This window comes from Phacochoerus africanus, chromosome 2 (genome assembly GCF_016906955.1).
Source record: "Phacochoerus africanus isolate WHEZ1 chromosome 2, ROS_Pafr_v1, whole genome shotgun sequence".
NCBI lineage: Eukaryota > Metazoa > Chordata > Mammalia > Artiodactyla > Suidae > Phacochoerus > Phacochoerus africanus.
In genome coordinates, this window is record NC_062545.1 from 260551774 (window position 1) to 260565149 (window position 13376).

The window sequence follows — 13376 nt, forward strand, 5'->3', positions numbered from 1 at the left end:
GGTGTGACCTTGGGTCTTTACTGAACAACCTTTGTATTCATTAAAGCCTCCATTCAGGTTAGTGGGATATTGAGTGATCCCTAGCCTCCTATGAGCTTGGGGAATTTTTAAGCTAACAGCTCTTGGGTTCTTTCTCTGGCAGTTGCTCTTGTCACATGGCTTTATGGAATTTCAACCTGTGCATGTGAAGCTTAACATTCAGCCAAGACTCCAAAAGTCTTATATGCTGATTTTTGGAGTTTTTGGTTTGTTTAGCTCTTTCTTCTCCAAATTATTCCCTGAAAATTCTTGCCATCTCAGTCTCCCTGAACTCTGGTCTCTGTCTCCTCACCTCACTGAATTGGCCAGACTTAGCTTGCATATTGGCCTGAAAATTTCCTCCCGATAGAAAGACTGGATATCATAGATCACACCTTTTTGGTTTCTTGCCTCAGGTGTCATATTAGCACTGCTTCTTTGTTCAATATCTGAAAAAAAAGTTTCACATATACGGTACAGTTTTCTGTTAAGTTTAGAGCAAGAGGAAAAAACTTGTAGCAGTTACTCCCTTATAGGTCAAAGTAGGAATCCCTTGTCCTAGTTCAGATTTTACTGCAGGAAAAGTCACTTGAATCCACTGGGATTTAGCCTTGACGTTGATAATGTATGATTGATGGCTACAGTGGTCCCATCCTGTCCTGACATGTAGTCTTTATCACCCCCTCCTATGGCTCAATGTACAAACAGAACAGTAACGTGATGAACAATGTAGTAGAGTTGCTACTAGCTTGGCTGATTTTAGAGTTGATTTATATTCTGGGGGGAAGTGTTGCTAGAGAAAGCAGGAGACCACAAGGCAGGTAGTCTATGGATAGGAACAAGTGAGGCAGGGTGAAAGTTTTGACAGTATGGAGAAGAAGCAATTATGATTTGTTCATATAAATGTAATGACCTTCAGATGCCTGGTTATGTTTGACAAACACATTGCTTTAGTACTTCCCAAAGAATATGAAAGAAGTCTCAGAGGCCCTGCTTTGGTTAGGTCCCATCCTCAGCTGAATAGCCAACATCACTTCACATTATGCATTGGTGCTACCTTGGCACATACAATGGTAATCAGAATATGGACAAAGTATCAGTACAAAGAGGAAATGTGTAACCTACTCCTAGTTTTGCTCAAAGCTACCTATTACCATGGGCAAGGTAATTCCCTTTCTAACCCTCAGCTTCTCCAGTTGTGTAAGATACATAAAATTACTTTCTAACCCTCAGCTTCTCCAGTTGTGTAAGATACATAAAATTACTTTCTAACCCTCAGCTTCTCCAGTTGTGTAAGATACATAAAATTACTTTCTAACCCTCAGCTTCTCCAGTTGTGTAAGATACATAAAATTACTTTCTAACCCTCAGCTTCTCCAGTTGTGTAAGATACATAAAATTACTTTACTAACATCAAAATTTTTCAATTAAAAAAAAAATGAGTTTCCATTGTGGCTCAGCAGTAACGAACCCGACTAGTATCCATGAGGATGTGGGTTTGATCCCTGGCCTTGATAAGTGCGTTAAGGATCCAGCATTGCCATGAGCTGTGGTATAGGTCACAGCTGTGCCTCAGATCTGGCATTGCTATGGCTGTGGTGTAGGCTGGCAGCTGCAGCTCCTATTTGACCCCTAGCCTAGGAACTTCTATATGCCACATGCGGGCCCTAAAAACCAAAAAAACAAACGAAGATAGCAAGAATATCTAAGTCTTATAAGCTATAAAGGGATGTATAAAATACCATCGTAGAACTATGGTAATATAAGTATATTATGCTTTAAAATCTATATGTATCATCTGTTAATAAATCTCTTCTATTTTAGAGTGTTTCTCTCACACTTAAAATGTTTCTACAAACTCAGGATAGCTAATTGTGGTTCCGGATATATGTCATGTTGAGTCCAGAACTTGACAACACAACTGGAATACATATGTACATGTATGTGTGTTTGTGCCTCTTTGTGTATGTGTGCAAGTGTATTTCCTGACTCAGACTAGCTGAATCTCCAATAACAGAATACCCTGACCATCATATTCTCTAAAAATAGTAAAATTATTAGGTGAAAATAAGGTCATAATATATTTACAGCTAATCTAAAATTAGAGCTACTTGCTTAGACTGAGACCTGTTCCAACAGAGAAATATCCTGGGGGAATGAGTTGATGATTTTTAACTATCTTGATTCCTCATGTGTTTTGTAGGAAAAAAAAAATAAAACTTTGAGTATCATTAGTCACTTCTTACGATTCGGAGCAAAAATGTGATTACTTTTCCAATACATGAATATATTAAAATGAGGACAAGGAACTGTTCTTTCTCAATGGGACCACAGAAATGCAGGGTCTGAGACACCCCTGCAACCTACACCACAGCTCACAGTAAAGCTGGATCCTTTAACCCAGTGAGCGAGGCCAGGGATCAAACTCGCATCCTCATGGATACTAGTCAGGTTCATTACCGCTGAGCCACAATGGGAACTCCCCAATGATGCCTTTTCTGAATGAGCACTGGACTGTTTAGAGTGATGGTCAGCACAATATGAGCGGGAAAGGACAACACAGACGACGTCAGTAGAACTGAGTCAGATGCCGATCCTGTCACTTAATCATCATCTGACTGTGGTCAGAAAAGCCCCTGCTTCTGGATTAAGTTCCTCCCTGGAAATTGGAAGCGAGGTTGTATATGGTTCAAGCAGTCAACTTATTTAGGATTCTGATTGTAGCCAAGCCAGCCTTATGAGGGGGAGTCTCTGGAGAACATTCATCCCAAAGAGTTTACCCCATGGTTCCAAACATTGTGAGATTTGGGGATTTAACACAGAGAGTATAGACACCTTTGAAGTTTAAATATACCAGGAGTTATCCAAATAGTACTACCCATACTTCAGGGTATACTCGCTAATCAGATTCTTTATCACAAAGAATACAGAATGGCGCAAATACTGTGTGAGCCCCAGTGTATCTAAAATTTGCAATATCCAACCCTTTCTCTAATATAGTACCCATAGACCCTAAAATCACTTCAGTTGCATTTGTAGAGTTTGTTATCATTCACTCCCATGCAATTCCTGAGTGTGTTTTCTCATTTGGTAGAATGGAATGTGACTTTGAGGGGCCCTTGATAGAACAGGTGTTAGGCAACTGGGGATTTTATGTAGAACATTGGTCAACATGGGAAAACATGAAGTTGCTTCTGGGATCAAATCAGTTAGGGCTCTGTATGGCTAGGGTGGCACTAAATCTGCAGATATGATGTTTTACCAAATGGTGAGGAAAACCAACATAACCTGGTCCACTTTATGTGTAGATTGTCAGTTATACATAATAGTTTGTTATATAATGATTTATTGTGTAAGTTGATTATGACTCTGATTCATATATCTGAAACATGGTAAGGTATTAACAATATAATTGTTGAATGAAAGAAAACATAGCAGGCCTACTGGAAGGCTAAACGCTGTTATCTGAAGGTATATCTCACCTAAAATAAAAATTTCATGTTGATTTTCACATCTTGAGTACTTTGTGGTTTATAACATTGTAAATAACTCTGGAGGACGTCAAGTTTTATAGTTAACATCACATGAAAATCTCCAAAATATATTCAGAATCTTTCATCATCTCCTCAGCTACCACCCTGGTCTATTCTGTCATTGTATCTCATCTGAGTTATGGTAATATATTACGGGAGCCTCCCAATTGGCCTCTCTGCTATTTTCACAGATGCTGGAGTGAGCCTATTAAAATAAAACTCAGATCATGTGACAGTCCTTCCCAAAGCCTTCCGATGGCTTCCCTTCAACTCCAAGGGAAGGCTAACAGCCTACAAATCCGTGTACCATCTAGTTGCAGGTTTCTCTTGTGACCTTGTCCTCAGCCTTTCTCTATTTCATCACTTGGTTCAAGAAACAAGTCTTCCATGCTTGCTGTCCCTTGAGCACATCAGATGTACCTTACCTGGAATGTGTTCCCCAGGGTTCGAGGTTGAATTGGAGCTGCAGGCCTGTGCTGCAGGCACAGCAACATCAAATTCAAGCCTCATCTGTAACCTTAGCCTCAGCTTGTGGCAATGCTGGATCCTTAATCCACTGAGCAAGGCCAGGGATCAAACCCACATCCTCCAGACACTATTTCAGGTTCTTAACCCACTGAGCCCCAATGGGAACTACCCTCCTTGGAGTCTTGAGTCACTCCACTGAGCCTCTCTCTGACCATTCATTTAGAATCATCGTGTTTCCAACACTCTTTGCTCCCTTTCTCTACTTTAACCCCTGCCCCCATGCTCCAATTGCCTTCTAAAACAACATCTTATTCATTTGTTTTCATTGTTCTCTTCCCCTCATAGACTATAACATGCATAAGAGCACAGATTTATGTTTTGTTTTGTTTTTTTCTCAGTTGATCTCTTGGGGCTAGAAAAATGACTAACCCATGAAAGGATACATGCTAAATATATGTTGAATAAATTAACCAATGGAAGGAAAAAAGGGGCAGAAGGAAAGATAAATGAAGGACAATGGGTGCCTGGAACTAGCACTTTGAATTACCCTAAGAGGAGTTAAGTCTTGCCTGAGAACATAAATTGAAAGTGTTACTGGGCAGCCCTGGAAGGACATGCCAGGTCACTCCCATCAGAAGGTAAGCAACTTGCCAGAGATCCTTCAGTGATTTAATGACTGAGCTGGGCCTGGGGCCAACACATAGACTGGTTTACCACCATGCCACCCACTCACCCACCCCGACAGGCACACACATGTAATAGCAAATATCATCTGACAGCTCCTGGACTTTTTTCTGATCACAAGTTTGGATTTTAGAGGTGAAAGTTATAGAAATTCAGGTTACAGAGATTTATGAGTATAAATTAATAATGAAAATTATAATTCCATGTGCAGTTTAACCCTTTATTTCTTACGAACCAAGTGGCCTTTTTATGCCCTCTCCCTGTCATGAACCACAGTCAGTAGCAAGTTGATGGAACACTTCAGCTACCACAGATCGTGTGCCCACAATGCTAAGTTACTCTGAGGACACAGGATTCTTGCTTGTCTTATCTTATGCATGAGGTTAAAACCATACAAAATGAAAAAACCTGGGAAAATACAATATACCTTCATTTCGTACACCCTCTCCTGCAAAATACTCCTAGCATATCATATTTAAAAAAAAATGCTTTTAGGATGAGTACTATTCTGAGAGGCGAGGTGGTGGGAAAGAACTCTTTTTTCATCTTCTCCAGAGGAGGAGTAGGGATAGGGGAAGAAAGTGAAAATAAAATCTTTTTAGAACCGTCAGTTTTTAATTATGAAAGGGACCACAGAGTCCCCCTCTCCTCCCACCAGCACTCCTTTTTAGAAGTGCAGAAATAGAAACATGGAACAAGGACTCATCTATTATCACATACTCTGTGACCAAACTGGGGGAGGAACCCAAGTCACATGATTCTCCATTTGGAACCACTTCCCTGTTTGGCGCTATTTCCATACACTAAGCTGCATTTATCAAAAAGTCAAAATTCAAGGTTACATTCAATCGAAATCCAACAGTGCCACAAAAAAGAGATACATATTTATTTTCAGTAATATAATGGTATAGACCCAAGCTAAAGAAGTCAAGCTGTAAAAGAGGATATTTATTCAAAAGAACATGTCCAGGTTGTTTGATTCCAGAAACTATCATTTTTTTTTCATTAACCATATTGCCTCCAAAGCTGGAAGTTACAATAATCATGCACATTAATATTTCATTAGGGATAATTGGATCAAAATTATTAATGTTGGCAATGTTGAGTGGGTATGAAATCAGGTGGGGTGTTTGGTCCTATCAAGAAGTAACACTTCATTGCTGATATTTAGTAGATGAGGAAATTGAGTCTCACAATATTACGGAACTACAGAGGGTGGACCTGGATTTGAATCCAGATCAATCTGACTCTAAAGCCCAGCTGCTATGAAGAGGGACCCTAGCTGCCTTAGAGAAGATAAGTGGGGCCTGAACAGATCATAGGGACTGGAACGATCAAAAGTACTCTTCACATTGGGGCTGAGATCCTACTTTCCACTACTTTAGTCTTTAAGGAAGCCATGCCTTCCATAGGCAGGAAATTGGAGTGCCCAGCATATCCTAAGTCCTCAGTGAATGTTTGTTACATTGATATAATAATGGCATAATTGGTTTAACTACCAGCATAATTATTTCTAACAATATCATATTAATGCATTATATTAACTTCTGCATAGTCTCATAATATTATCTCTGGAACCTAAAATGTGCTATTAGGGTAATTTATTTGCATATTTGTTTCTCTTACTAAACTTGAGGACTCTTGAGGGGAGGCAGAAATGTCTTAGTCTTCCCTAAATTCATACTAGTATAGTCACTCATGTAGCAAACATTTGAGAGGCAAATATTCTTTATAGAAAACTGGGGTTCTGAGTGATGCGTTTTCTGCTAAGCTAGCAAGCGGTGAAGGTCTTTGAATGAGAGTTGTTATTAATTCATTCCATTGTATGTTATTTATATTCCATAATCCAGTGTACCTTATCATTACCTCTCTAGTAGATATGAGAGCATTTCTCCCTCTTTTTCTTTCCCTGGTTGTTCCAACTTTCAGTCACCTGATCAATTTCAAAAAAAAAAAATATGCCTGGACATTGTATAGCATTTAATTCTTTCTCTGTCCCCTTTCCAAGTCTCCCAGGTCAAAGAGTTTACAAAGCCCCTATAATTGTCAGATAAATAAAATCACATTGCTCATAATTACCAGGGACAGTTCTGTGTAATTAGATGTTAACTGTAATGTCCCCTCTCCTTTATGACTCCAAATAAATACCTGTTCCTGTCTCAGTCTGGGAAAAAGCTTGGTCGGAAATATAACTGCTTTGTTGCTCTCTATGTAATTAACTATCATTAAAAGCCACTAATTAGATCGTAAGTTTTAAATAAGTTGCCCTAATTACCTTTGGTACATGGTGCATTGAGTCGGGAGGGCAAGTCCTTCAGAGCCAAGAAAACTTGGCTCTGTCACTAAGAGAATTAACAGTGCTATTGGGTTTTTTTTTTTCCCCTCCATTCATAAATGGGAAAATGAGAATATAGGGAATAAGATGAGTAGAAGCAGAGTAAGGACTGTAGGTGAAATATGTCTACCTGGGCAACGCCAACCAGGGGATAGTTTATACTCTCTCTCAGAAAATTACTCACTTGTGTGCAAGGCAGAATAATAACTAAACATTGTCTAGGTCAGAGCCCGCCACATACTAAGTGCTTAGGAAGTGTTAAATGAATGAATGGCTGAATAAACGAGTGAATGGAAAAATAGATTAGAGGCAAAATGGTATGATAGTTCAGAACCTCAATTTTGAAGTAGAAACTATGTACTGCTTTTCATTTTAGCTCAGACAATAACTAACTTAGGGGAAATCTCTGATACTCTGTTTTCTTATGCATTGTAGACTAATGATTTCTCACACCCAAATTGTAATGTTTTAGGTCAAATATTTCTACATACTAAGCTCTCCATAAATCTTAACAGCAACAATGGTGATGATGATTATATAAAATGTGCAGTTTAAGAGTTCCTGTGTGGCTCAACAGGTTAAGGTTCTGGTGATGCCGCTGCTGTGCCATGGGTTCAATCCCTGGCCCAGAAACTTCCACACACCATGGGTGTGGCCATAAAGGATAAATAAATAAATAGATAAAATGTACGGTTTAGAAGTTCTCAAGTGAGCCCCATTACTAAAGCTATCACGTGCTTCTTTTTTATTTTTATATTTTGTCCTAATACACCATTAGGCCACTTCCAACACAATTGCAGGCTTACTGTCCATTCAGAAGCAGAACAAACTGATTTCAGAGCATTTTCTAGAGGCTTAGTTAGTGCCAGAGTAATCCAAAAAGTAAATACAGTCCTTACTCTAAGGACCACACAATCTGATGAGGCTACAGGTGTGTAAAAATAACACTATTTATGCTGTAACAAAGGCCATTACAAAGTACTATGTGGAAGGAAGCCCAGGAGAACTTCACAGAATAGGAGATATCAATATGACATTTATTGAATCACTCCCATTTTAATCAAAGTACTAAATGCAGGGCCATGGTCACAAGTACCTCTAACAACAATAAGGATAGTAACTTAGTAAGAACAATAGCTAGCAGTAATTGATCAAGTATTATGCACCAGAATCTAAATGCTTTATGGGTATTCATTAATTCATCATTATAACAAGCCCTCAAGTGGAGACAGAGCTTAGAATTCACAGAGATCATAATGTGTCCATTTTGCAAACAAAGGTTTGCTGATGGTGTAGTCAACATTCAGACCTCACATTCTGCTTACAAAACTGGAGTTCTTAAGCCCTCCGCAGTGCTCCCATGGTTAGTGAGGTAAAGAAGTGGAGTTCCTTTTATTTCTAACTTAAAAATCAGGAGACTCACATGTCCTTATGGCCATTTTTCTCCTCACGTTCAGTCTCTTGGCAACAGTATATTTATCCCCTGAAAGTTAGTGAATGACTAGCTGGCCACTCAGGAGCCTTTCAACTGCATATTTTTCTACTTGATTTTTCCGACTTCACTAAGAATTGTGTGAGTAAGCCAAGCCTTCCCATGCACACTTAAGTGTCCCTGAAGCCAAAGAAAGTCTTATGCCTTCCAAAACACCTGGTGTGTGGCCAAGTGGAAAAGTCTGTCTCTGTCTGTAATCTCTATGGATATGAATACATATGTATACATACATAGAGGCATACACACAAACATATACATATAAGTACATATGTGTGTGTGTATATATATATATTTTTGAGACAGTTTTAATATGTAAAGTAGACAGATTTCATAGATGCATGTGCATCACCCTTGAGTTGTCCTCTGTCCACTTGGGTTTTAGATATACCGTATCTCAGACCTATAGCTGAAGGTCAAGTTTATGTGCATATCCCTCAGACCATTGCCCAGGATCACATAGGTTTGCATCTTTGTACTTTGGTTTTGCAGAGAAGCAAGGGTAACTTCTCTTACTTCCACTGACTGGCACTGTAACATTCTAAACAAATGGGGAGCTTTGGAAACCAGATCTTTCCCACTGGTCTTTACAAAAAGAAGTATCATCCTGTTCCATTTAATATGTAGTGTGACAGTGGCTGCCTCAATTTAGGCTTCACCTAACTGCTCAGTTCGAATGTTCAGTAGACTAGGTAGGATCTCTGAGATTATATTTGCATTCCCCATGGAACGTAATGTAATTACCACAGAGAGGATCAGATACCCACTCCCAGCCCAGTGGTGTCCATATACTTGTGTAATCCTATCCTTTTGAGGGTAAGCTGGATCCAGTTACTTGCTTCCAATAGATAGTCCAATAGTCAGGTATTGTAGTACACTTGTGCATTGCCAATTGGGCAGTTATTGGTTCTTTACAAAGGAATCCTAGGGAAAAGAAGGGATTTTTCTAGCTTATTAGTTTTAAAACCTAATTATATATCCAATTTTTGTTCACCCACTTATTCAACAGATGTGTAATGAGCATATATTATGAGTAAAGCAGTAAGCTAAGTGCTAATAATTTACAGGCAAAAGGCACAGCTTGTATTTTCAGTACATAATTAGAGTACACTGTGATAGTTTCTGATTGGTCTGTGCCCAGGTTTCCAGGATAGAAGGTTCGGAAAACTCAATCTGATCCAGGGTGAGGCATGGACAAGAAAGGTTTTATGAAATAAATGAATATTAAGACAATCCTTAAGTGGAAAAAAAATAGTTTTCCAAGCAGAGAGAGCTGTATGGAAGAAATTTTAAACAGTGGGAGAAATGCTTGCAAAAGATGTTAGCTGATGGTTGATTTTGAAAATATTGGCATAAATGGGTAAGAACATGAAAAACTTTTTGAAATAGAGCCTAGCATAAGCCTTTAAGATACAGACATCTATTAAAGTATTAGTATTTTACTTAAAAGTATGTGTGGGCAGGAAATTAGCTTTGCCCTTGGTATGTTTCATCTAATGATAGGGGAGGGATTCTGAATACAAGATGGGATTTTGGACTGCTTTATATCTTTTTAGCTTGGGATAAATGTGAAAAATTGCTTAAAACTTGTTTTCTATCCAGCATGAGATAGGGAAGTGGTTTCTATTCCCCATTTTTTTCCCTTCCCCTAGGGACTTGGAGCAAAACCATGGGAATATTTGCAATGGTCCGTCTCTCTATTCTTTTCAAGGTCTGAATGACAAGCCAAGCGGAGAAATTGAATTTTTCACTTCTCTAAACACTTTTGGCCCCTAGGAACACTGGAAAAGGTCAAGAATTTTGAAGCACGTTCTTCCCCAGGCTAGTGGATCAAAACTTCTTTTTTAAAAGGTTGTTCCAGGCCCAATGAGACAGTTGGTCGTGATGGAGAATATAAACAGCAGTTTATGTCCTCTTGGTGGTGCAGGCCCCTCTTGGGAGGTTCACACTGAAGACAGTTCCTCTGGAGAGATTTGTTTCTCTCATCAGGGCAACTGCAGGAGGGGAGAAAAAAAAAAACAAAAAACACTTGGCATAAATATGAAAGCATATAGGTGAAGTCTCCTGCCTTTCATATCTCCTTCCCCATTTTTTTCTGTTTTTACTTGGCTATCCTCTCTTCCTTTTTCTTTTCTTTTAGCTCTTTCTCTCCACTAGCTCCTTTTCTTTCTTAATTTTTCTAACCAATCTCACAATCGGTTTTCATTTCCCTTTGTTAACCCATATGCTAGGCATCCTCTAAAATAGCTCACAATGATTTTCACCTCTAGCATTCATGCCCTTGTGTGATTTTCTCCCCTTGTGTATTAGCCTAATGATTCGTTTCTAATAAATAGATCATGGTCAAAGCTATGGGATATGACTTCCATCTTGCTTGTCCTTCTTCTCACCTTCTCCCTCGGAGCCATTCCTCTACCTATGAAGAGACCCACATGGCAAGGAACTGAGGTCTCCAGCCTTGTTCACAGCTGGAGACCTGAGACCTTCTAGCCTTGTGAGTGAGCTTGGGAGAATATTCTTCTCCACTTGAATCTTGAGATAACTAAAACATTTTTCCCCCATTTTGATAACAGCCCCGTGAGAAACCTTGTGCCAGAGGACCTGGTTAAGCCCACTTGGATTCCTGACTCACAAAAAACTGACATACCGTTTATTATTTTAAGCCACTACATTTTGAGGTCATTTGTTATGTGGCAACAGATAATTAATGCAACCCATATCCTTTCAAGTTCCTCCTCTTTATCGATTTGTTTTATTGAACCTCTTTCTATGTATTCTTTTGTTCCCCTTGTCTTAGTTCTTAAGTACACAGATTTTAAATTTGTACGTGACATTGAAAACTACAGGAATCAGAATACTTTCATTAACCATCAGATCAAATCATGTGTCTGCAAACATAATCTGCATAATGGAAAGGTCAGCATCCCTGGAATCTCTTTAATTATACTCTTTGGTAAATATTCATTCATTTGTCATTTCAGTAAAACTATTTAATGGGCAGCTACTCTCTTTAACATACTGTATCAACTGTCATGTGTAAGAGAAAAATGGGCGAGCTATGCCTCCTGCCATCAAAGATTTTGTCATTCGGAATAAAATAAAAAATATAGAAAATGAGGGGTTCCCATCATGACTCAGTGGAAACGAATCTGACTGGTGACCATGAGGACGCAGGTTTGATCCCTGGCCTCACTTAGTAGGTTGGGGATCCAGCGTTGCCATGGGCTGTGGTGTAGGTCACAAATGTGACTTGGATCCCGCATTGCTGTGGCTGTGTCGTGGGCGGTTGGCTGTAGCTCTGGTTTAACCCCTAGCCTGGGAACCTCCCTATGCCACAGGCCTGGCCCTAAAAAGACAATATATGTGGTATAAAATGAAGCATCCCACTAGAGGGATATTCTTAGTTTTTGTGTGTTAAAAAGAGGGAGCTTACTTCCTCCTTGGCGGATCAGGAAAGGCTCTATAAAGGGAGCACTTTGTGCCGAATGTTGCAGGGTATACTGGATTTGTATATGCCCACTCTTCTGTGAGCTTCCCCTCCACTTTGGATCTCATGTCTTATGCTGCTGATAGAATCAACTCCTACTTAACACGCAGGAACCAATCTGAGTGCTGCTTTCTCTGGGCCACCCTCCAGAACCTTTCTAGCTAGTTGATTGTTTACCTCTTCTGTACTTCCCTAACCCTCACTAACTCTGTCTACTCAAGCATTTCTCAAATGACTACTTATTTCGCTCTTCCATTAATCAAGGGGGAAGTGTGGTTTTGGAGGAAAGGGACAATTTACTAATTCTAAGCTAATGGTGGAGAGAAGAATAGGTCAGAAGACTTAGGACAATAAAATGTTAGACTATAAAAGTTATTTGTAGCAAAAAAAAAAGGGGGGGTGAAGGGAAGGAGGAAGGAAGGACTGGAGAAAAGAAGGAGAGAGAGGAGAAACAAAGATGGCCATTGGTGAGAATAATTTTTTACCATAACCTACTCCACTGTTTATTTCCAATATGGGCAAGATAGTTTCCATTTTCCATTTTTTCCCCTTGCATGGTCACTTGGAGCAAACCTATAGGGATATTTGAAATGAGTCATAGATTATTGTGCTCAGTCCTGATTCCCCACTAAACTTTGTAATTTATACTTGGAAAATTATGGTGGTGAGGATAAGGGCTTGGGGTCTTTTTTTTTTTTTTTTGGTATGGGAAATAAATATATTTCTAGATGTTAGAAAAAGTAAATGATCTGTGCTCTTTGGCTTTGTTGCAGGATGTACTGGATTTGTATATGCCCACCACTTCTGTGGGCTTTGTTCTTCCAAATTATATTTTTAATGAGAAACCCAAGAGGTAAATAACTACATTTGAGTGATGTCATTGACATGTATTTTTTATTTTTACACAGGATGCCTAGTACTTTTTATTTAATTTTTAAAATATATTTTTATTGGGATATAATTAACAAATAACACTATATAAGCTTGACGTATATAACATGTTAATTTGATATACTTACACATTGCAAAATACTACCAAGTGGCCTTGGAAAAGTCACTTGAAAGATATCCACACTTTCAAGATTAACTGAAAAATCTTTGGAAAACTATAAAGACTTCAAAACTCATATTGTTGACACAGTGGTTTACATCCCTGACCATTTGCGAGAGGTCTTTAAAATAAAGGGATATATTGGAAACAGTCTAAATGATCAATGCTAGGAAGAGGGCATTGCATACTGTGGAACATCAACCCAAAGGATCCTTATGCAGTCATTAAAATGGCAATTAGGGAAACATAAACATAAATGTGAAAATGTTAATAATTTGGTATTAATAAGAGAATGCTAAATTACATGTAAA